The 20,531-nt window shown below is 44.4% G+C and overlaps 1 long non-coding RNA gene across 1 annotated transcript in view; it reads right to left on the bottom strand.

Annotated features, from left to right (window-relative positions):
- Nucleotides 1–363: 363 nt before the first annotated feature.
- Nucleotides 364–20,531, bottom strand: part of LOC138286745 (uncharacterized) — a 92,364-nt gene continuing 72,196 nt past the window's right edge. The window contains exons 2-3 of the long non-coding RNA XR_011202047.1: nt 11,738–11,852; nt 364–518 (exon numbers count right to left, since the gene is read on the bottom strand). This is a non-coding gene — a long non-coding RNA (uncharacterized lncRNA). The remainder of the gene's footprint in view (nt 519–11,737; nt 11,853–20,531) is intronic.

Below are 20,531 nucleotides of genomic sequence, written 5' to 3'. Positions count from 1 at the left end.
CGAACACTGAGGAAACAGGGTATCATTGATGACGGGCAGATTTACTATTCTAACTCCAGTGCTACGTACAATGGCGGAGGTGCACATATCTTGGCGGGCCAGAGTGGGTCAAAATTACTATTCTAACTCCCGACCAACAGATGGTGGGAAAATACATATTTAACTACAAACAAAGTGGATGTGTGAAGATGGTGCACACTTCCAGAGTTTAGACTAACATATATGTGGAGAATCCGTGGCAGTAAAGTCTATGTTGAAGGAAGGAGTGCCCAAGCGGTTTGGCACCCAGCCACAGGGTGCGTAGGTTGTTGCCTGAAAAGGCCACAGTCCGTATGTAAGAAGAAAAGAAACCACGGCACGTCACAGGTATGTAGAACTTTCTTTTTATTCCTCTGTGATGTCTCGGAAAACACGTCCCAGTAAGGCAAGAATGGGCATGATGTCAAAGAGCCAATACAATTCTCATATTCGGAAAACAACAGCCGACACGTGTTTCGTCAGAATTGACTTTTTCAAGGCTGTGGACAAATACAGATGGAGTACGTCAGTCACAAATATTGCTGGTATCATCAAATACTACATATCACCGGGATGTCAAAGTTAATATCCAAACACCAAACACATTTTTTCACATTAAATTTAGTTTTGTTAAAAAGTAGTAAAGATTTGAAAACCAATCCTGTCCTCCTAATTTTTAAATATCATATAAGCTTAAAACTACATTAGAGAAATGCAGGAATACATTTATAAGTATCATTCTAAAAAAGGTGTAATAAGATCTAAGGTGCATGTATTATATTTAATATTTGTAAACTCAGAAATGAAAGCAAATAAAATTAATCAAGTCTGAACATCAATAATTATTTTAATACATATATGCATATTCATTTAAAACTTGATGGAAATTTTAATATAGTAATTAAAAAAAAAAAAAAAAATCAATAAACAAAATATCACCGAAAACCAAGTATGATCCCACCCCAAAATGATTTTGTTATTATAGTAAATTATAATAATTTCAATGAGCAGTAAAGCTAAAATAAAATATTTGGAGACTAAATAAACAATATTTATTTTTAAAAAACTACCCACCGAATGCCCCAATAAATCCCACAACCTATAAGAAGAATATCACAGAAAGTTATACCATGATGAAAAATTAAACATAGAAACAAACTAACGATTACAACAATTATCCAAAAAAATACTTGGGCTGAGAGCGACACAAAAACAACTTCAGGAAGCTTCCAGTTTTTAGCTGATGGGACTAGTATGTGATAATGTAATAAGAAACAGAACCCCTGCTTCATATGGGGGTGCTCGGAAGGCTCTGTGAGGGGCGGAGGGAGAAACTCATATTGCAGTGTGTGATGTGTGCCATTCTGAACGGATTGTGTTTGTAAGAGGAAGAGGCCGTTTCAAACATCTAATGGTTAACAAGATTGTGAATGAGAGGGAAGCAGAATGAACTGTTTAAAATAATAAGGGCAAAATATTGGGTTTTGCAGCCCTATTTGCGAGTACATCATCAAAAAGTCACAGGTTTTTAGAAGCACATTTCAGAAGGGATCTTCTGCAAATGGGAACAGTCTTGCCTTTTGGGAGCTCAGATATGTGTCTGATCTGGGACACAAGTGATTTGGCCCTCGCAGCGCATGTTCCTCCCTGCCAGCCTGCTTTCAACCCACCGAGGGTCTTGCCACATGTTCCCTCTTCAGTGAATGCAAGTACACTCGTGTTGTTTTAGATGCAACCTAATACCACAGTCATAGAGTTCATCAGAAGAGTTAATGCAGCTCTTGCAAAGCAATGCCCAAGTGTAAACTGTAGTCGGAAGAGGTGTCGGTTCATTCACACCAGCCTTCCCGCACTCTGCTGGCCTCGTGCTAGCAAGGGAAACACAGATTCACACCTCCGCCGAAAGAGGAACCACATACCGCTATCCCCAGCTGGTGCTCACATTTATCACTCCCCCTTGCTCGGGTAAAAAGTAAAAAGAAATGCCTTCTTGCACTAAGGAAGAAGTTTGGTCACACTATTTTTAAAAATGTGAACTTTACTATGTGAGAACCGTGGCTTTGAGTGAAGGCGAGGCAGCACCATGAATCTAATTCATAATGACGTGTCTTTCGTGGGCCAGACAAGGATGGCCCACATAAGTGCTACCTATTTTTTGATACTCGTTCACAAAGTTTTTTCCCACCGGCCAACCCTGGTTGCTTAGTGGACTAAAGCATTCATGTTTTTTGACCACAAGGTCACAGTTTTAAAGGCCAACAAGTACATTTATCCTTTCCTAGTTCTGAGGTTAAAATGATCTTTTATTTGTCAATAGTGCCAGTAGACTCATTCGTAGGTTAAAATGCAAGCTATAAATAAACGTTTTAGTATCAACTCACATTTTTTTAACCATATGCCCATATCCACATTAGATGTGAAGGCTCCAAGGTCAGCCATTTTGTTATCAGTAGATCAAACTCATGGTTTCTGTTGTGACTATAGGTTAAGATTGTTTCGGCCAAAGAAAAGGCACTCTTTATTGCATATTTTGGTTTTTGAAATCCGTCACTGTTGTCTGTAGTGTCAGCTTGCGCAGGGTCGGACTGGGATCACAATCACTCACGGGCACTCTCAAAAAAGTGGCCCACATTCCTGAATCGTGCCCTTTCATGAAACACCAATTGATAGTCTTATTGGACTCATGTTTATAGAAATGTTTGGTAACTTTAACATTTTATAGCTTATAGAACCAGTAAGTGGGTAAAAACTAGAAGCACTACGTTTTGGCAAGGCGGGCAAGGTGAAATATAATGGTCCTAGGGCCACAACACCCGATCTGACGGGTATTTTAATATCCAGACGGGAATGAAAATGACAAAGATCACCTGAATCCTAATCAGTATGTACTTTAAACAGTAGCCCTAAGGCAAATGCACTTTCATTTCTAAAGCTGCCTTAATAATCTGTGACTGATCATCAAATTAACAAAGGCAGAAGCGGCATGTTAAAAAGGAAAAGGGTTTTAAGACTCGTCTTTTACTTATCATGCTCTGGTATTAGCAGAATTTTAAAACATGAACAATGGGCGGTTATTTTTCAATGTTTTCTGCAGCTTTATGTAGTTTGGACTGGTCCCAAGGACATTGGATCTATTTACATGAGCACCAGTTCTGTTAGAGGAGATCAAATTTGTTTTTATTTTAGACCTTGGCAAATTAAGTAATTTGCCCAGCATCACAGGAGGTTTAGCGAACACCGGGACTCCAACATAGTTCCTGAGTTCCAAAGTTGGCAGCTCTGGTCAAGGTAGCCTCACAGCGAGGCCTATGCAAACACACCCACTCCCCCACCTGTCCCCCTACCTTAAGCTCAGCCTGGAAAGGCACTGGGGATGAGGTGACAACACCTGGCCCCCAGCAAAGTCCCTACTCTATCTCTCCCTGTCCACGAGGCCTAAATGTGATGTGATGGTCCAGTCGGTGAGGGGCCAGGGGAAAGACAGTACTTCTGGGCTGGGTCAAATCCAAGGGGTGCGAGGTGAGAATGACTCTACAGCCAGAGCAACAACTGACCCGCAGGGGGGCTGCGTACCTGCCTGTCGTCATTCGCCGCATGCCTCTCTTTTGGTGTGTGTGTGCGCACAGACTCAGGCTTCCAGACTCCCCATTGGCTAATCCAGACGATGCTCTCATGCAGGTTATACCCATGAGAGCAGCATCTGAATTGCAATTCAGCTGGGTTGGAGAGGTGTCAACGCACATGTCAGTTTGACCATCATAAGACGGCCAGGCAAACCAACATGCACACTGACAGCAGTGCCCACCACTCCTCCTGGTCCTCCACCATTTTTTTATAGCCACTCCCCCAAGACTTAGCTCCTAACAAAAAATGAAATGATAATAAGCATGTTGTTATCATTACATTTTTTGTTTGCCTCTTCTGGCAGGAGGGCAACGATCCTCCGCCTCTGGGGCTATGGCCTGGCAGAGGTGGAAGGAAGCAAAGAACAAAGCTTCTGGGTTGGCCTCGTAGGTGGGGGTGCAATGGGGGCTGAAGTGAAGATGGCTCAACGGCCATATCACCTGACACTGAGCCCTCCGACGAGGCTGCTTTATTCTTCCCGTCCCTTTAGTCTTCTTGTCTCTTCCTGTTGACAGACCGGCAGGGGAGAAGGAACGCTGCTTTTGGGGGGTCTGTCCATCCCCACAGGGACCAAGCTGAAGTCTGTGAAGGCAGGCCTAGTGACGCAAGTCGCTACCCTGACAGTCAGCCCACCTTACTTTACAATTGCCTGGCAGAGGGGGTGGCAAAGACAGCAATGCTCTGTGGGCCAGGTGACAGAGGGCTTACAAAAAAACGCCCCACTGGTTCCGGCCCATCGGCCAATACCCGACTGCCCGCCTTTAAAATCCGACCCTGAGATTGCCTTTTGAAGTGGCTCTGGGAAAGGTGTAAGCCATGTGGTACCAAAATGGGAGAATATTTTGAATATAAAAACAGAGCATCGGCTAAGGTTACACTTCCATCTTAATATCTGCTGATAATTCGCCAGCCAGTATTTGAAGCTGTATCTGAAATTAACCCACTCTAGTACTAGATTAGATGTTCAAACTTTGCATCTAAGTTTAGATGATGAAGAGGAAGACATAGTGAATAAATTGATGTAGGGATGGCGAGTCACTACCTGAGCTCAAGCAACTTTGCAAAACAGTCAAAGCAGTCAAAATCAAACCCTTTTCTGTACTGGTCTTCTGAAAATTGTGCTTTCATGGAAAGCTGCAGCTGCTTCTCGCCCACTTCCAGGTAGGAAGCTCAAATTGCAATGGGGGCGGAAATTCAAGTAAAAAATCAACAGTGGCAGCCAGTAATTCTATGTTAGAACTAAGGCGAGGATTATACATTTATTTTTTCACTTTTCATTAACAGCAGTTTGAAAGACTGTAAGCTAAAAGGAAAAAACCCATTCACTACATATCCCATAATCCCCAGGGAATAAGTAGTCATGACAACCAGTAACCAATCCCAACACAGTCTATATACATAAATATATATGTGTGTGTATATATAGATATATATATCTATATATACATATATATATACATATATATATATTGATGATGTCTGTTCCTCTTCCTCTTTCTTCACTGCTCGTCAGTTAAGTCAAATGCTTTTGTTACCAATTCTTGGGTTGTTTGATTGTAGCATGGTGGCATTATTAGCATAGTGTTAGCTGTTTTGATTGCCGCTTGCTCATGGTGCTGATTACTGCTATTTATAACTGTATGGTGCAGCAGGCTTCGGCCCGAGCACGTCTTCTTGATATGCAGCAGGTCTGCTAGCCGGTGCTGTTTCATGCCACCGGAGGATTCTGACGCAAATCGCGACCTGCCCGAGCAGCACGCTGTGCTCTACAGGCTCGTGATGCACGTTAGGGAATTCAGGTAAGGATTGTCCTTTTGGGGGATTTCTTCAGCTGATTTATTCCCTACCAACCCTCACTGACAATACTGCAATGGTCAGTGTCCATTTTCTCGACCTCCTGGCCATGCTGCCTGAATGCCACCGAGTAGTTTTTAAAAACTAGCTGGTTCCCAGACCACCTGCGAGGGGGCTCCCCTATAAAACAGTACACTATAGGGTGAAAATACTTTAAAGTATTGGTGCTCACATCCTGAAGGGCATGGAGCCCTTCAGGGACCATGAATATATCCCAAATTTTGCGTCAGAGGAGGAATAGCCCCCTCAGCGCCGCTTTTCAGCAAAGTTTGACAAGCTGCTCTCAAAGGCTATTTCAAAAGCGCTTGCTCCCCTGCAGGAACAAGTGAATGAACCATGTGTCTGGGGGTTCAGGGAACCCTAGTGACGCAGGGGCAGGGCCCAGCAGGCTATTTGCAACAGGAACACACAGGGCCCAAAAACGTGACACTGGGCACCTGGAAGGCTTTGATTGTTTGGGAGAGGCCTTCCGTAAGAGTTTGCATGTATTAACAACCAGGAGGATGAATTTCCTGCAGAAAACCACAACATTGTTGTGCCGGATTTTGACTCTGATGGGGGGTCCCCCGCAAAAGGGCAGGATGACACTGATGAGGACGGCTCCTCAGATGAGGATCATGATTCCGGGCAATCCTGGAGCCCCGGTTCTGCTGCCTCTGACTCTACTGAAAAGGAATCGAGCTTGGTGGACATGTTTGAGCCAGATGGTACCACCCACAATCTTCCGAAAGGCTACCGGAACAAAACATGGCAAACAATGTGGCCAGTCAAATTTGCCAACCACTGGATAAGTAAATGAACGCCCTCTTATGAGTGGAGTGCCCTAGACACTCCCTAGGGGGGAAAGTAGTGCCAGCCCCTGACATAGATTTTAAAATGTGTACTTTCTTTGTAATATACATGAAAGATGCCAAAAAAGGAATTGACTGCTCTTAGAGGGCGCATCAAGATAAATTATTGGATGTCCATGGCTCACTCACCAAAATTATTGAACTAGCAGAGCAATCTAAACAGTTAGGCACTCCACTACCTCCAGACAATTGTGGTGGGTTGGGCAAGGAAGGTGTGTCCCTCTGGGCAACGCCAACTGTGCTCTTTCTGCAGAGAGACGTCACTCGATAAAGATCGGGGCAACTGTTCACATCTGAAGCAGGAGCTATAGCACAGGGCAATCTGTTTGGGGAACCATTTGTAAAAGAACTAGGAAAATTTGTGGCCACGTTCTCCACCCAGACTTCAATAAAGAAAATCTTCCAGGGGAAGGTTTTTGCCAGCGTCGGAAGAGGAAGGGGTCGCTCCCCTGGCCACTCCTATCAACAAGGCAATATGAGAGGCCAAGCCAGAAGGAACAATGGATGGAACGACGGCCACCAGGGTGCCTTCTCCCCCAACAGGGGGGTGGAAAAGGCAGAGCCAACTGTGCTGCACAAGGAGGGGCTAGCGGCGCCCGAGGATTAAATGGCAAGCAACATTCTTTCTTTTTCTCCAGACCTATAGGGAAGAGTAAAACAATTCACTCACAAGTGGGTAGAAATCACTTCGGACTCTTGGGTACTAGAGACGGAACATGGGTACCACATAGAGTTCTACGGATCTCCAGTACAGTTGGTAAGACCAGCACCCTTGTGGTTTTTTTCGGAGCAGGACATGAGTTCGATCGACTCAGATGTAGAGGACCTCCTGCACAAGGCAGCAATCTGAAGATTAGTACTGCATCCTCGTGGTTTCCTCAGCAACCTCTTCTTGGCCCAGAAGAAAGTCAAAGGATTCCAGCGAATTATACATTTGCGAGAGTTCAACGAGTGGCTGGTGTATCCCCACTTTAAGATGAAGGGTATTCACCTCTTGAGGGACCTCCTGTTGCATGACGTCTGGATGGTATGCCTGGACCTCAAGGGTGCATACCTCACCATCCCTATCTTCACTTCGCATTGCCGTTTCCAGCAATTCGTTTGGAGGGAGCAGATATATGAGTTTCAAACTCTCCCATTCAGACTGTCATCAGCACCATGGTGCTTCACCAAACTCCTTCATCCTCAGGTTGAAGGGATCTAGGTTGATTATTTGCCTGGACGACATCTTCCTGATGGACGAATCAGGTTCACAGCTGCTGTTGCACTTGACGTGACTTTTGCACTCCTTCAGGACCTGGGGTTCATCATCAACTGTCAGATATCAAAATTGACCTTATCACAGAACATGACCTTTCTGGGTTTCCTCATTGATTTCAGTTCAGCTAATTTGAGCTTGCAAAATTCAAAGATTTTCAAGAACAAGAAGGAATTGATCAAGGTACTGAGAAAGGACAGGATTTGTCTCTGGTAGATTGCCAGGGTAGTTGGGTTGTTGTCGTTATCAATACAAACTATCTTTCCAGGTCCCCTGCACTACAGGGCACTGCAGCGCCTGAAGGAAGCTCACCGTGCCTTACCTACTCAGAGCTAATCTCACTGACAATGGTGGCCAGCATTGAGTTACAATGGTGGATAGACAACATGGAGGCATGGAACGGCAGAGTGATCTTTGAGTTCTCTTCAGACCTGATCATAGAGCCAGATGCCAGTCGGCCGGGGTTGGGGTTGGGGGCCAGATGTTGTGAGATCTCTAGGGGTGGCAGCTGGATGGAGAAGGAGATGAACCTTCACAACAAATGTCTGGAACTCCTCGTGGACTCCTTTGTGATCCAGTCCCTTAGCAGGGACAGAGTCTCATGCTGCATCCTCCTGTGGATGGACCATACATCAGCAGTCCAATACATCAACCAACTGGGGATGCACGTTTGAAAGTACTGGCGGAGTTGGCAAAGGATTTCTGGAACTACTGCCTCCAATGCCAGATTTCAGTGATGCTGAAATACCTTCTGGGAATCCAGAACACAATGGCAGATTTGAACTCCCAATACATCATGGATCCCAGCGACTGGCAGCTGCATCGCTCAGTACTCCAAGCTCTGAAGGACCTAAGGGGCCCTTGCAGTGTGAATCTGTTCACCTCCAGACTGAATGCTCAACTTCCACAGTATGTCAACTGGCTGCCGGATCTGGAAGCTATGGCAGTGGATGCTTTACTACAGGACTGGGCAAGCAAACAGCCCTATGCCTTCCCAATGTTCTTGTTGATACCCAGGGTAGCAGCTCAAATCTGACATCAGAGGGCTTCGATGGTATTGGTGACTCCAATCTGGAAATCCCTGCCCTGGTCCTGACACTGTTGGAACTAACTTGGGAGGTGCCGATTGAACTCCCATCATTCTCAGAAATCCTTCAGGATCCTCATGGCTGTCAACATCCCTTGGTCTTGCGGGGCCATCTCAGGCTCATGGCATGGAGGATTTAATGTGATGTTGGTAAGGTGGCAGACTTTCAGGTCGACGCTGAGAAATTCATATAACAGGCTTGGATTCCAGTACTGTCAAGAGGTATTGAGCAGCATGGAGAAGATGGGATTATTGGTGTGTGGAGAGAGACACGGATCCCCTGAGGGCACCGGTTACGGACATCCTGAATTTTCTCATGGGATTAGCTTAATTGGGCTTTTATGATTGCATGGTGAATTCATTCTCTGAGGGACAGCAAATTAACAACATCCCGGTGGGGGTAACACGCTGGGTTTGTAAGCTCATGAAGGACATCAGAATGTCTAGACCTCCAGAGCCTAGATACTCTGGGTTATGGGATGTTAACTTGGTTCTGTGTTTTATTTTAAGTTGGCAAGATAACAACTACCTTTCTAGAAATGAAATTTCAGCGAAGCCAGCCATGTTGCTTTGCTTGGTCTCTTGCAAGAGAGTTTCAGATGTCAAGACCCTGTATATCTCACCAGAGGGTGTCACCCTTACTATTTCTGGACAGACCAAAAAAAATATCAGGTCAGTAACCTTCCTGGCTTTTGAGAGTTCACCTAAGCTTTGTGTGGTTAGATTCATTAAGGCATATGATGAAATGACCACCGATATCAGGCCGCAGGTGGAGAGACAACTCCTGATTGCTGTCAGGAAGCCTTTCAAGGCAGTTTTATCTCCTTCCATCGCCAGGTGGGTAAAGTGGATTATGGCAGAGCCGGAATTGATGTTCACCATTTTGGGGCTCACTGCACAAGGGGGGCCATGGCATCTAAGGCCATCCAGGTAGGTAAAAGACTGGAGGACATTATGAACAGGGCAGATTGGTCATTAGAGTCCACCTTTTAAAGGTTTTACTTCAAACCTATATATGATGCCGCATCCTTAGTGGTAAGCTTTGAACTTGCATAATTCCCACCTTCGGTCCTGAGATGGAATGAAACATTTTCTAGCTAATGTGAAAGAAAGTTTCAATTCTATTAAGGACACAGAAGCAAGGATTATCCCTCCCAGAGCATATTCATAATATAACTATACCCGCCCAAAAATCCTTGGGTAACAGGAAGTATTCCTTACACTTACTCCATTGGATTGATTTGTACATGAATTTTACAAGTGCTCATGCTGTGAACTGATTTTTTTTTCCAAGATTATGAAATGCATGCATTTATTCTTTTGGTTAATTATGTTCGAATTTTCAGGTTGTTTATACTATGGCCTAGTTTTTACCAGGATCTGATATTCTGTTCATGATTGGACATGTTCTGAATCAACATATTAGAATTATAGTTCAGGGCTGATTTAATGGATTTCAATTCTCCCGTAGGTTCCAACTCAAAAACCAACTACTGGAGCTTAAACATAAACTTCCTACAGTCGAGAAGAAGAAGAGGAACAGACATCATCTCCTCTCTCTCTCTCTCTCTCTCTCTCTCTATGTATATATATATATATATTTATATATATGTGTGTGTGTGTATATAAACATATATATATATATATTTATTTATACAGACTGTGTTGGGATTGGTTACTGGTTGTCATGACTACTCTTTCCCAGAGGTTCATGGGATGTGTAGTGAATATTATCTTTCTTTCTGCTTATACTCTTTGAAACTGCTGTCAATTAAAAGTGAAGAAATAAATGCATAATCCTCGCCTCTGAATCCTTAATAGAATTGAAACTTTCCTTCATGTTAGCTAGGAAAATTTTCATTTTAGGAGGTGGGGCTGGAAGGGACACACATGCACACATACACACTCACACTCATTCATTCACACACACACACACATCCATTCATAACACTCATACCAAATATTCAAACATAAATGCGCACATGCACACATGACCAAACATTAATTAAAAAAAAAGAAAATCACACTTACCTGTAGCTCTGCCCAGAAGAGTTGAGACTGCTACCTTCCCTCATTGCCTGGCCTTAGGTCAGCCAATGAGGGAAGGGAGCAGTCCTAGCCTTGTCACAGAGTGGGATGGGGTCAGTGAGACTGCTGCTGACCCCACAAAACTCTGTGATGATGTGTCACTGATTGGTAATCGCCCCTGGGCACTTTAGGGCTTAAAGCTGAAGCACCCAGGTCCATGACAATGAGTGATGCTACCCCTTGTAACCGAGGGGGAGGGCCTCAAGGACCTTTGCTGAGCTGAAGAGGTTAGGCTCACAGGAGCTGTGACATCTTCAGCCCAGCAAAGTTGAGCTCAGGCATCCAAGAGCCTGTGCATTTATTTCATGTCTAGTTCCTTGCTGCCTGACCTGAAAATGAGGAGTGTCTGTCAGGCTGACCTTTTCTCAACCTGACAGACTCTCTTCTGGAGGGGCAAAGTTGAGGGAGCGTGGCCCCTTGGCCCGATGGACGGGCTGCAGCTGCTGCCTCATCTATCAATCATCTTCTCAGTTATCATGGCGCTTTCAAAAACGTTTAAAAAAAACGTTATAAATGGCAGCAAAGGCAGGGCCTATCCTGTGAAGCAGTCTTCACGCTGAATGCTAACATGATCAGATATTAAATTATGCCCCCCTCACTTGCATTTATGAAATTTTAGAATTTTTCCAGAGACTACCCAAAAATGTATTCTAGCAGATGTTCAATGTAGTGCCCTTTTAGCTTATTGTGAAATATCATGAAAATTGTATTCCTAATCTATATCTTATTTCTTTATATGCTCTTTTGGTATGCCCGTTTAATTCTCATGACAGACTCAAGCAACCAAGAGAGCACATTTCCTCTCCACGTTGTAGTCTGGAAAACGGCTGTAATTTGTTACTAATTCCTAACTATACTATTTGCAACCTGCTTAAATTAAAATTAAAGAGGAAACTAAAATTCACATTGAAAGCATAATAAAGAACCACTGTTGCTAGGGAAAATGTCATGTCTTACCACTGGTGAATGGAAAAGCTGAGGCAATGATGGAGACGCTGTACAGTAAGGCAGGCACATGGGATGCTTGCGTGGCCTTGCTTTGATATCTGATGGAAGAAACAGCTTGGAATTTCTGGAGAAAAGGAAAACACAATATGTGGCGCCACCGAATGGTGTTGACACGTTAGTAGAAGGAACAGACACGTATGTTTATGTACTTCAAAAACACACAAAACAAGTATTAACAGAAGAGCATGGCCTCAAAATGCAGAGCGTTGGCGAAGAGCCTCGACTGATTTCTTCTTGTGACGGTGCTACAGCAAGGTGTAGGACACTAAGGGGCAGATTTAAGGGCCCCTAGCGCCTCCTTTCGCCACATTAGTGCCATTTGTTCACACTAATGTGGCCCAACGAAGCCAAAATCGCTGCGACAAATTTACAAAGTGGTGCAATGCAACCTTTGCGCCACTTTGTAACCCTTTGCGCTACATTGTGCCTGCACCAGGCATAATGTATACAAATGTGGCGTACCCCCATTAGGGAGGCCGAAAAAATGGCGCAAAGAAATCTAAGAGATTTCTTTGGGTCATTTTTTTCAGCACTTTTATTGCCTGCACAGAGCAGGCGTTAAAAGGAGGCACACCATTGTTTACAATGGGCATTTGAGTGCTTTGCAAAAATGTTGATGCTAATCCTGCAATGCGCCGAACTAGCGTCAAAACGTTTGACACTAGTTCCCTAACTAGCGCCATGGTGCGCCGTATATTAAATACAGCACACACATAGTGGTGTTGGGGGGGGGAGCACCAAGGGGTGCTAGAGAAAGTGGCGGTGCACTCAGTGCAGCGCCGCTGTTCATAAATCTGCCCCTAAATGTTTCAAAAGGTTTTACCAAGATTATAGAGTAAGGGGGTCAGCTGAAAGTGCTAAATTACAGAAATAAAGGAAGATAATGAAAGGTGTAATTGTGTTAAGGGGGTAGCGAGAAGTAGGAACACATAGCTATTTTACCAGAGGATCTCATCTTAAATAAATGGTCACTTTGCTGCATGTTTAAGGTTCTTCTTGCTCAAGTGCACTTTGTGGAGGGCAGATGATATCTTGGCCCTGGGGAGAGATTTTCATTTAGGAATTATGGATCAGGAGCCCTGAATTCCGCACCATACTACGGATATTCCCCTCCATAGCTTTGTGACTATGTATATTGAGACTTGATCATTAAAAAAAATGCCTAACACCAGTTCTTATATGTAAAATAAATAAATAAATCAGGAATCCACTGTATTTGCACGACCCATTGCCCTACCAGCGCTGCTGATGACAATGCCAACACAACTACTAAGTATCATATTTCTACAGGTATGGTAATTCAGACTATTCCAGGCCCCAGAGCTATAAGATTAGCTTGGGCGCCAGGTATTAGTCATTCTTTTGATGTCTAGTGTAGTAATAATAAACAACTAGACAAACAGCGACACCATGTGGCAGACTGTCACACGTTCTGGTGTTACCAATTAAACTGCCGGTGCCATGCACCGGAAACCTCCCCTCCGATTAAGCACTGCCTACTGGTTCTACCACCACGTCTTCAAACATTTAATTAGGCAGGACTGTGCCTCACTAAATTTCAAGTACTGATTAAATATATGTGAATCATATGCAAGGACAGAAAGTGGTCAATTCTCAGGCCGATAAAAATAGTTTTTCCTAATTTTTACCCCCTGACAGGCCCTCGTACCAGTCATTATCAAAAACACGTTCAAACCCTTAGCAGCCAGGGATGCAATGGTTACATCCTTTGCTGAGGTGCCAAGGACATAAACGCTACGTCCTTGGACTGGCTACTGGGGGGAGCGCTAGCCCCCCGTGGCATCTGATGATGTCAGAGCGTGATTGCACGCTGACCTCATCAGAGGCCTGCCCCTCCGCGCTGGAAGCTCGGAGGAGAAATGCTTTTGCATTTCTCCTCCGATCACGAGGAGGGGCCGAGAAAGGCATCAAAGGAAAGGAAAGTCCTTTCCTTTCCTTTGATGTCTTTGTCAGCATTTCTGCTGCCGGGCAGCAGAAATACCCACCAGACACCAGGGAGTTTTTTGTTTGTTATTGACATGAGGGGAGTGCTCCCCAGGGGCCCAACTTATTTTTACCCCCCTAGACACCAGAGATAATTTGTTTTAATTTTTTTATATGTGGGTAGTGACCCCTTAGGCAAGGGTCACTCCCTGGGGGGGGGCCAAAGTTACTTTTAGGCCATTTTAGATCGGCCTATTTTTATGAAGCCAATCTGCCCCCAAGGGAGGCAGAAGCCACTAGACACCAGGGATTATTTTTTTTTGCAATTGACATGAGGGGAGAGGCCCCTTGGGCAAGGGCCACTCCGCAGGGGGCCAAATTACTTTTAGGTCCTTTCTGCCCCCCTGGGGGGCAGAACCCCCTAGATACCAGGGATATATATATATATTTTTTTTTTATATGTGGGGAGTGACCCGTTAGGCAAGGGTCGCTCCTCTGGGGGGCAAATTGTACTTAGGCCATTTCTGCCCCCTTGGGGGCAGATCGGCCTATTTTTATTAGGCCAATCTGCCCCCAAGGGTGGCAGAAACCACTAGACACTAGGGATTTTTATTTTTTGTGTCAATTTTACACAAGGGGAGCGACCCCTTAGGCAAGGGTCGTTCCCAGGGGGGCATATTTAGTTTAGGCCTTTTCTGCCCCCCTTGGTGGCAGATCAGCCTATTTTTATTAGGCCGATCTTCCCCCAAGGGGGGCAGAAACCACGAGGCACCGGGGATTTTTTTTGTTGGGACAATTTCACGCAAGGAGAGCGACCCCTTAGGCAAGAGTCACTCCCCTGGGGGTGGGGGACAAATTTATCTTAGGCCATTTCTGCTCCCCTTGGGGGCAGATAGGCCTATTTCTATTAGGCCGATCTGCCCCCTGGGGGGTGGGGGGGCAGAATCCACTTAGGCACCAGGGATTGGTGTCTGTGTATGTGTGGGTTTTGTTTGGGTGGGCCAGGGTCGCTCCCCATGGGGGCATACTACTTTTGGCCATATCTGCCCCCCCTTGGGGGCAGATCGGCCTATTTTTGGAAGGCCCATCTGCCCCCAAGGGGGGCGCAGAAAGCCCACCAGAGACCAGGGAAGATTTTTTTCCAAAATAAGAGGGTGGGGGTATGGCCATACCCACACTCCCAAATAACTGGGGCCAAAGTTGTTCTGCCCACCAGTGGGCAGATAGGGCAATTACCCCTGATCCACACCCCCGGGGGAGGGGGGCAGAAAGTCTACTAGATGCCAGGGAATTAAAAAAAAAAAAAAATAGTGGGGTGGTGGCTACCAACCAGTATGGGCCTGGTTATGCTCCCACCCCAACTGAAGGGGGTAACAGTCTTTCAGCTCTCCCCCGCACACTAAAACATCTTATTCCATGGCAAGCAAGAGGACATTTGATTATTTGGGGTTTTGGTTTTACATGTGGGCCATGAGAGCTTGGCTAACTCTCAAAATCGTCCCCATTGGAATGGTGAGAGCTGCACTTTTTGGACTTTGGGACGCTGCCATGTAGAAAAATCCACAAGACCTAGACACATTTGAAATCTAAACATCTGGATGAGTCCAGGGTGGTGCGCTTCACATGCACCCCCACCATTTTCTTACCCACAAGGCCCTGCAAATCTCCAACTTTGCTGGAAATCACACATTTTTTCCACATTTTTGTGATGGAACCTTCTGGAATCTGCAGGAATCCACAAAATTCCTACCACCCAGCATTGTCTCATCTATACCGATAAAACTTCTGCCCCACTTGTCAGCCTAAAAATGTTTTATTTCCAACTGCCCTTTTGGACCTGCTTTGCTTCCCCCTCAGTTTCGACATGTTTTTGGCTCTTCCCTGTCACAGGCACTTGGCCCACCTACACAAGTGAGGTATCATTTTTACCGGGAGACTGAGGGGAATGTTGGGTGGTAGGAAATTTGTCACCCAGTGCGGTGATCCCACACAGAAATGTGGGAAAAATGTGTTTTTGTAGCTAAATTTTGCTGAGGATTCTGGGTAAGAAAACACTAGGGGATCCACGAAAGTCACACCTCCCTGGACTCCCTCAGCTGTCTAGTTTTCAGAAATGTCTGGGTTTGGTAGGTTTCCCTGCATGGCTGCTGAGCCCAGGACCAAAAACGCAGGTGCCCCCGCAAAAACAGGTCGTTTTGTAGTTGATAATTTTGACGTGTCCAGATAGTGTTTTGGGGCATTTTCTTTTGTGGGCACTAGGCCTACCCACACAAATGAGGTACCCTTTTTATTGGGAGACTTGGGGGAATGCTGGGTGGAAGGAAATTTCTGGCTCCTCTCAGATTCTAGAACTTTCTGTCACCAAAATGTGAGGAAAAAGTGTTTTTTGGCCAAATGTTAAGGTTTGCAAAGGATTGTGAGTAACAGAACCTGGTGAGAGCCCCACAAGTCACCCCATCCTGGATTCCCCTAGGTGTCTCGTTTTCACAAATGCACAGGTTTGGTAGGTTTCCCTAGGTGCCGGCTGAGCTAGAGGCCAAAATCCACAGCTTGGCACTTTGCAAAAAACAGCTCTGTTTTCTTTGGGAAAATGTGATGCGTCCACGTTGTGTTTTGGGGCATGTCCTGTCGCGGGCGCTAAGCCTATCCACACAAGTGAGGTACCATTTTTATCGGGAGACTTGGGGGAACGCTGGGTGGAAGGAGATTTGTGGCTCCTCTCAGTTTTCAGAACTTTCTGTCACCAAAATGTGAGGAAAAAGTGGTTTTTGGGCCAAATTTGAGGTTTGCAAAGGATTCTGGGTAACAGAACCTGGTGAGAGTCACCCCATCCTGGATTCCCCTATATGTCTAGTTTTCACAAATGCACAGGTTTGGTAGGTTTCCCTAGGTGCCGGCTGAGCTAGAGGCCAAAATCCACAGCTTGGCACTTTGCAAAAAACAGCTCTGTTTTCTTTGGGAAAATGTGATTTGTCCACGTTGTGTTTTGGGGCATTTCCTGTTGCGGGCGCTAAGCCTATCCACAAAAGTGAGGAACCATTTTTATCGGGAGACTTGGGGGAACGCTGGGTGGAAGGAGATTTGTGGCTCCTCTCAGTTTTCAGAACTTTGTGTCACCAAAATGCGAGGAAAAAGTGTTGTTTGGGCCAAATTTGAGGTTTGGAAAGGATTCTGGGTAATAGAACCTGGTGAGAATCACCCCATCCTGGATTCCCCTAGATGTCTAGTTTTCAAAAATGCACAGGTTTGGTAGTTTTCCCTAGGTGCCTGCTGAGCTAGAGGACAAAATCTACAGCTAGGGCTTTGCAGGAAACATATCAGATTTTAAAGTAAAAATGTGATGTGTCCATGTTGCATTTCCTGTCGCGAACATTAGGCCTACCCACGCAAGTGAGGTACCATTTTTATCGGGAGACTTGGGGGAACGCAGAATAGCAAAACAAGTGTTATGGCCCCTTGTTTTTCTCTACATTTTTTCCTTCCAAATGTAAGACATTGTGTAAAAAAGATGTCTATTTGAGAAATGCCCTGTAATTCACATGCTAGTATGGGCCCCCCGGAATTCGGAGATGTGCAAATAACCACTGCTTCCCAACACCTTATCTTGTGCCCATTTTGGAAATACAAAAGTTTTCTTAATACCTATTTTTCACTCTTTATATTTCAGCAAAGGAATTGCTATATACCCAGGATAGAATGAAAACCCATTGCAAGGTGCATCTCATTTATTGGCTCTGGGTATCTAGGGTTCTTGGTGAACCTACAAGCCTTATAGATCACCACAACCAGAAGAGTCCAGCAGACGTAATGGTATATTGCTTTCAAAAAATCTGACATCGCAGGAAAAAGTTACGGAGTAAAACGTGGAGAAAAATGGCTGTTTATTCACCTCAATTTCAATATTTATTTTATTTTAGCTGCTATTTTCTGTAGGAAACCCTTGTAGGATCTACATAAATTACCCCTTGCTGAATTCAGAATTTTGTCTACATTTCAGAAATGTTTAGCTTTCTGGGATCCAGCATTCGTTTCACACCCATTTCTGTCACTAACTGGAAGGAGGCTGAAAACACAAAAAATAGTAAAAATGGGGTATGTCCCAGTAAAATGCCAAAATTGTGTTGAAAAATTGTGTTTTCTAATTCAAGTCTGCCTGTTCCAGAAAGCTGGGAAGATGGTGATTTTAGCACCGCAAACCCTTTGTTTAATGCCATTTTCAGAGAAAAAACCACAAGCCGCCTTCTGCAGCCCTTTTTTTCCCATTTAAAAAAAAAAAAATAACACTTTTGCTGTATTTTGGCTAATTTGTTGGTCTCCTTCAGGGGAATCCACAAAGTCTGGGTACCTCTCGAAATCCCTGGGATGTTGGAAAAAAAGGACGCAAATTTGGCGTGGATAGCTTATGTGGAGAAAAAGTTATGAGGTTTTGTGCTTGTTGTACTTATTTGTGAGGGCCGGCACTTATTTTTCTGCCTCAAACATTTACTGCGAGCAAAAGACACATATAGGAAAGATGGAGGAAGAGAAAAACATAGAAGTGTCACAATGGGAGAAAGCAGAAAGCTGCAAGAGTGAGCTGAAGGGGCAGGGAGTCGCTGTAAATGGATTGAAGAGGCCCGAGATGGCTTCAGAACTACACTGCCTCAGTATTCCATGCTCGCACATTTAATTGCAGCAGCTGTGGGTTTAAGAGGAGGGCTTTGGGAACTGGCACGTTTTTATTTACAAAGTAAGCAATGGGTTCAAGTGCTTTGAAGAAAATCCAAGCACCCTTCGATTGATTGTATGCTACATCTTCACAGTCTTACTTAGGAAAACATGCATACTTTTACATCTGGTTTTAAACACCTTTTGAACTCCGCACCCTTCCACCCCTGAAATAACCTATAGATTGCATTTGAATGTAAGGGGTTTGAGCATCACACCCATAAACACTAAATAACTCACCCTCTGCATCAATGGGATAAAGGTTCCAATAAAGAGCATGAACTAATGCATACAAAAATATGAATAATAAGAAAATACACATTCTCTATACAGCATGGATTCTGCTGCAGCCGGCAACTACCACTGAATGTAACGTTGCTTAAAGGCACTCGTTGCCATGGAAAACTAAGAACAAACTAGTCTGGATTCTTTCAGTGTTCGCACTGTTTGAACATCTAATGAAGATCGTTGTGCTGCTCGTCTGCTTTTCCAGGTCTTTCTGAAACTACAAAGCTCACCCCTTCCTTTTAGCTACACTGGACTAACCTGTACAGTAGGCCCCATGGGAGATTCTGCCCCCCACGAGGAGCTGGCCAAAGTATAATTAAGGCTAATTCTGGATAGTGCACTTTCTTTCTGTTGCTTTTATATAATTCAATCTCCTCACAGCCGCAGGTTGCTCAGTAGTGTCAATTTTATATGAAAAGCTCAAAGGAAACATTTATTTAATTTGTTTATTTAAATATTTTAAAGCACAAACGGGCCTACCAGTAGGCAAGATGGCACAACATATAGAAACATCAAAACAATAATAATTCAATGCTATCACAATTCCATAAAATCACTACACTCTCTGATCATGAAGCTACAAAAATACAGTAATGTAAATAGTTAATATGTAGTAATTATTGAATAAAAGACCTTGAAAGCACAAAGGGTGAGCTAAAGGCTATTTTTAGAAAATCATGACTATTTGCAACATTTCTTATAGTTTTATATAAATGCATCGAAAAACCACTGACATTCAATGAAATCCACCCAGCTAGGCCAAGAGAGTGCCTTAGATATAAACCGTCCAGAGCAGATTTGTGCTCATGACACAGCTGTGTTCACGATTGAACAGATCTTGGTGGGAGACAGTAGCAAAACTACTTGGGCATCGAGGACTAGAAGTCCAAGGACTCAAAGGAAAAAATTGGAGTAGAGCAGCACATCACGCATGGACCTGTAAAACTTGGAGGCTGTGGTTGGTGACTAGAGCAGTGCCCATCAGTCCATACATCAGTGAAAAAAAGAGACTATGAAATACGCAACACTACGAGTAGTTCAAGTGAAGCGACGGGTAGCAATTCAATGGCTCAGACTGCAACTGCCCAGCTACGTTTGTGGGAAAGGACATGGAACACTGAGCAGTAGGTAGGGAAAACAAGCATTTGAAATGCAGTAGGTCTCGCATTTGCCCGAGTTAGAGCTATTCGTGTTGTAAATCCCTAACTGGACTTTTCTTACCACATAAATTGAAAATTAATAGTAAAACAGTTGACATAAGCGAGCCGATTCAAAGCGCCACCGCCGCCATGAGCGTGAGCGAGAGAGTTATTGGCTCCCTGTGTGAATGTCTTCAAACGATCGCGGCTGGGTATAAAAAGGCAAACCGAAACTGGAGGAGGGGCCATCACACGCTGTAACAGGAGGAAGCATGATGTAGTGTCAGGGCTAACAGAAATGTTCACTTAGTTAAAATGCCTGTGGAGGGAACTCAGCACACAAAGGAGGGACATTTCACAAAATGCACCTATAAAAATGAAGCATTTAAGACAAGCACAACAAAGAATGAATAGCAAGAGTGGGCGTGGTTAGAAGCCCACAGAGAGATTACAACAGGCTAGAGCGTTTGCAAGCTCGACCCTAAAAACACATGAAAAACTGTAGATGGGTTGACAAACTGACTTAGGGACCTGGTGGAATGGAGGACAATGTTGCGTGAGGTGCAGGATCCTCCAGATAACAGGGCACATGGAACACAATGTATTGGGCATGACTATGGCCAGCTCTAAACAGAGAGAGTTGGAGGAGACGGACAGTGCTGAGA

This window comes from Pleurodeles waltl, chromosome 3_2 (assembly GCF_031143425.1).
Source record: "Pleurodeles waltl isolate 20211129_DDA chromosome 3_2, aPleWal1.hap1.20221129, whole genome shotgun sequence".
NCBI classification, from domain to species: Eukaryota; Metazoa; Chordata; class Amphibia; order Caudata; family Salamandridae; genus Pleurodeles; species Pleurodeles waltl.
The sequence above is the reverse complement of the archived record's forward strand: the minus strand, read 5'-3'. Positions and strand labels throughout refer to the sequence as shown.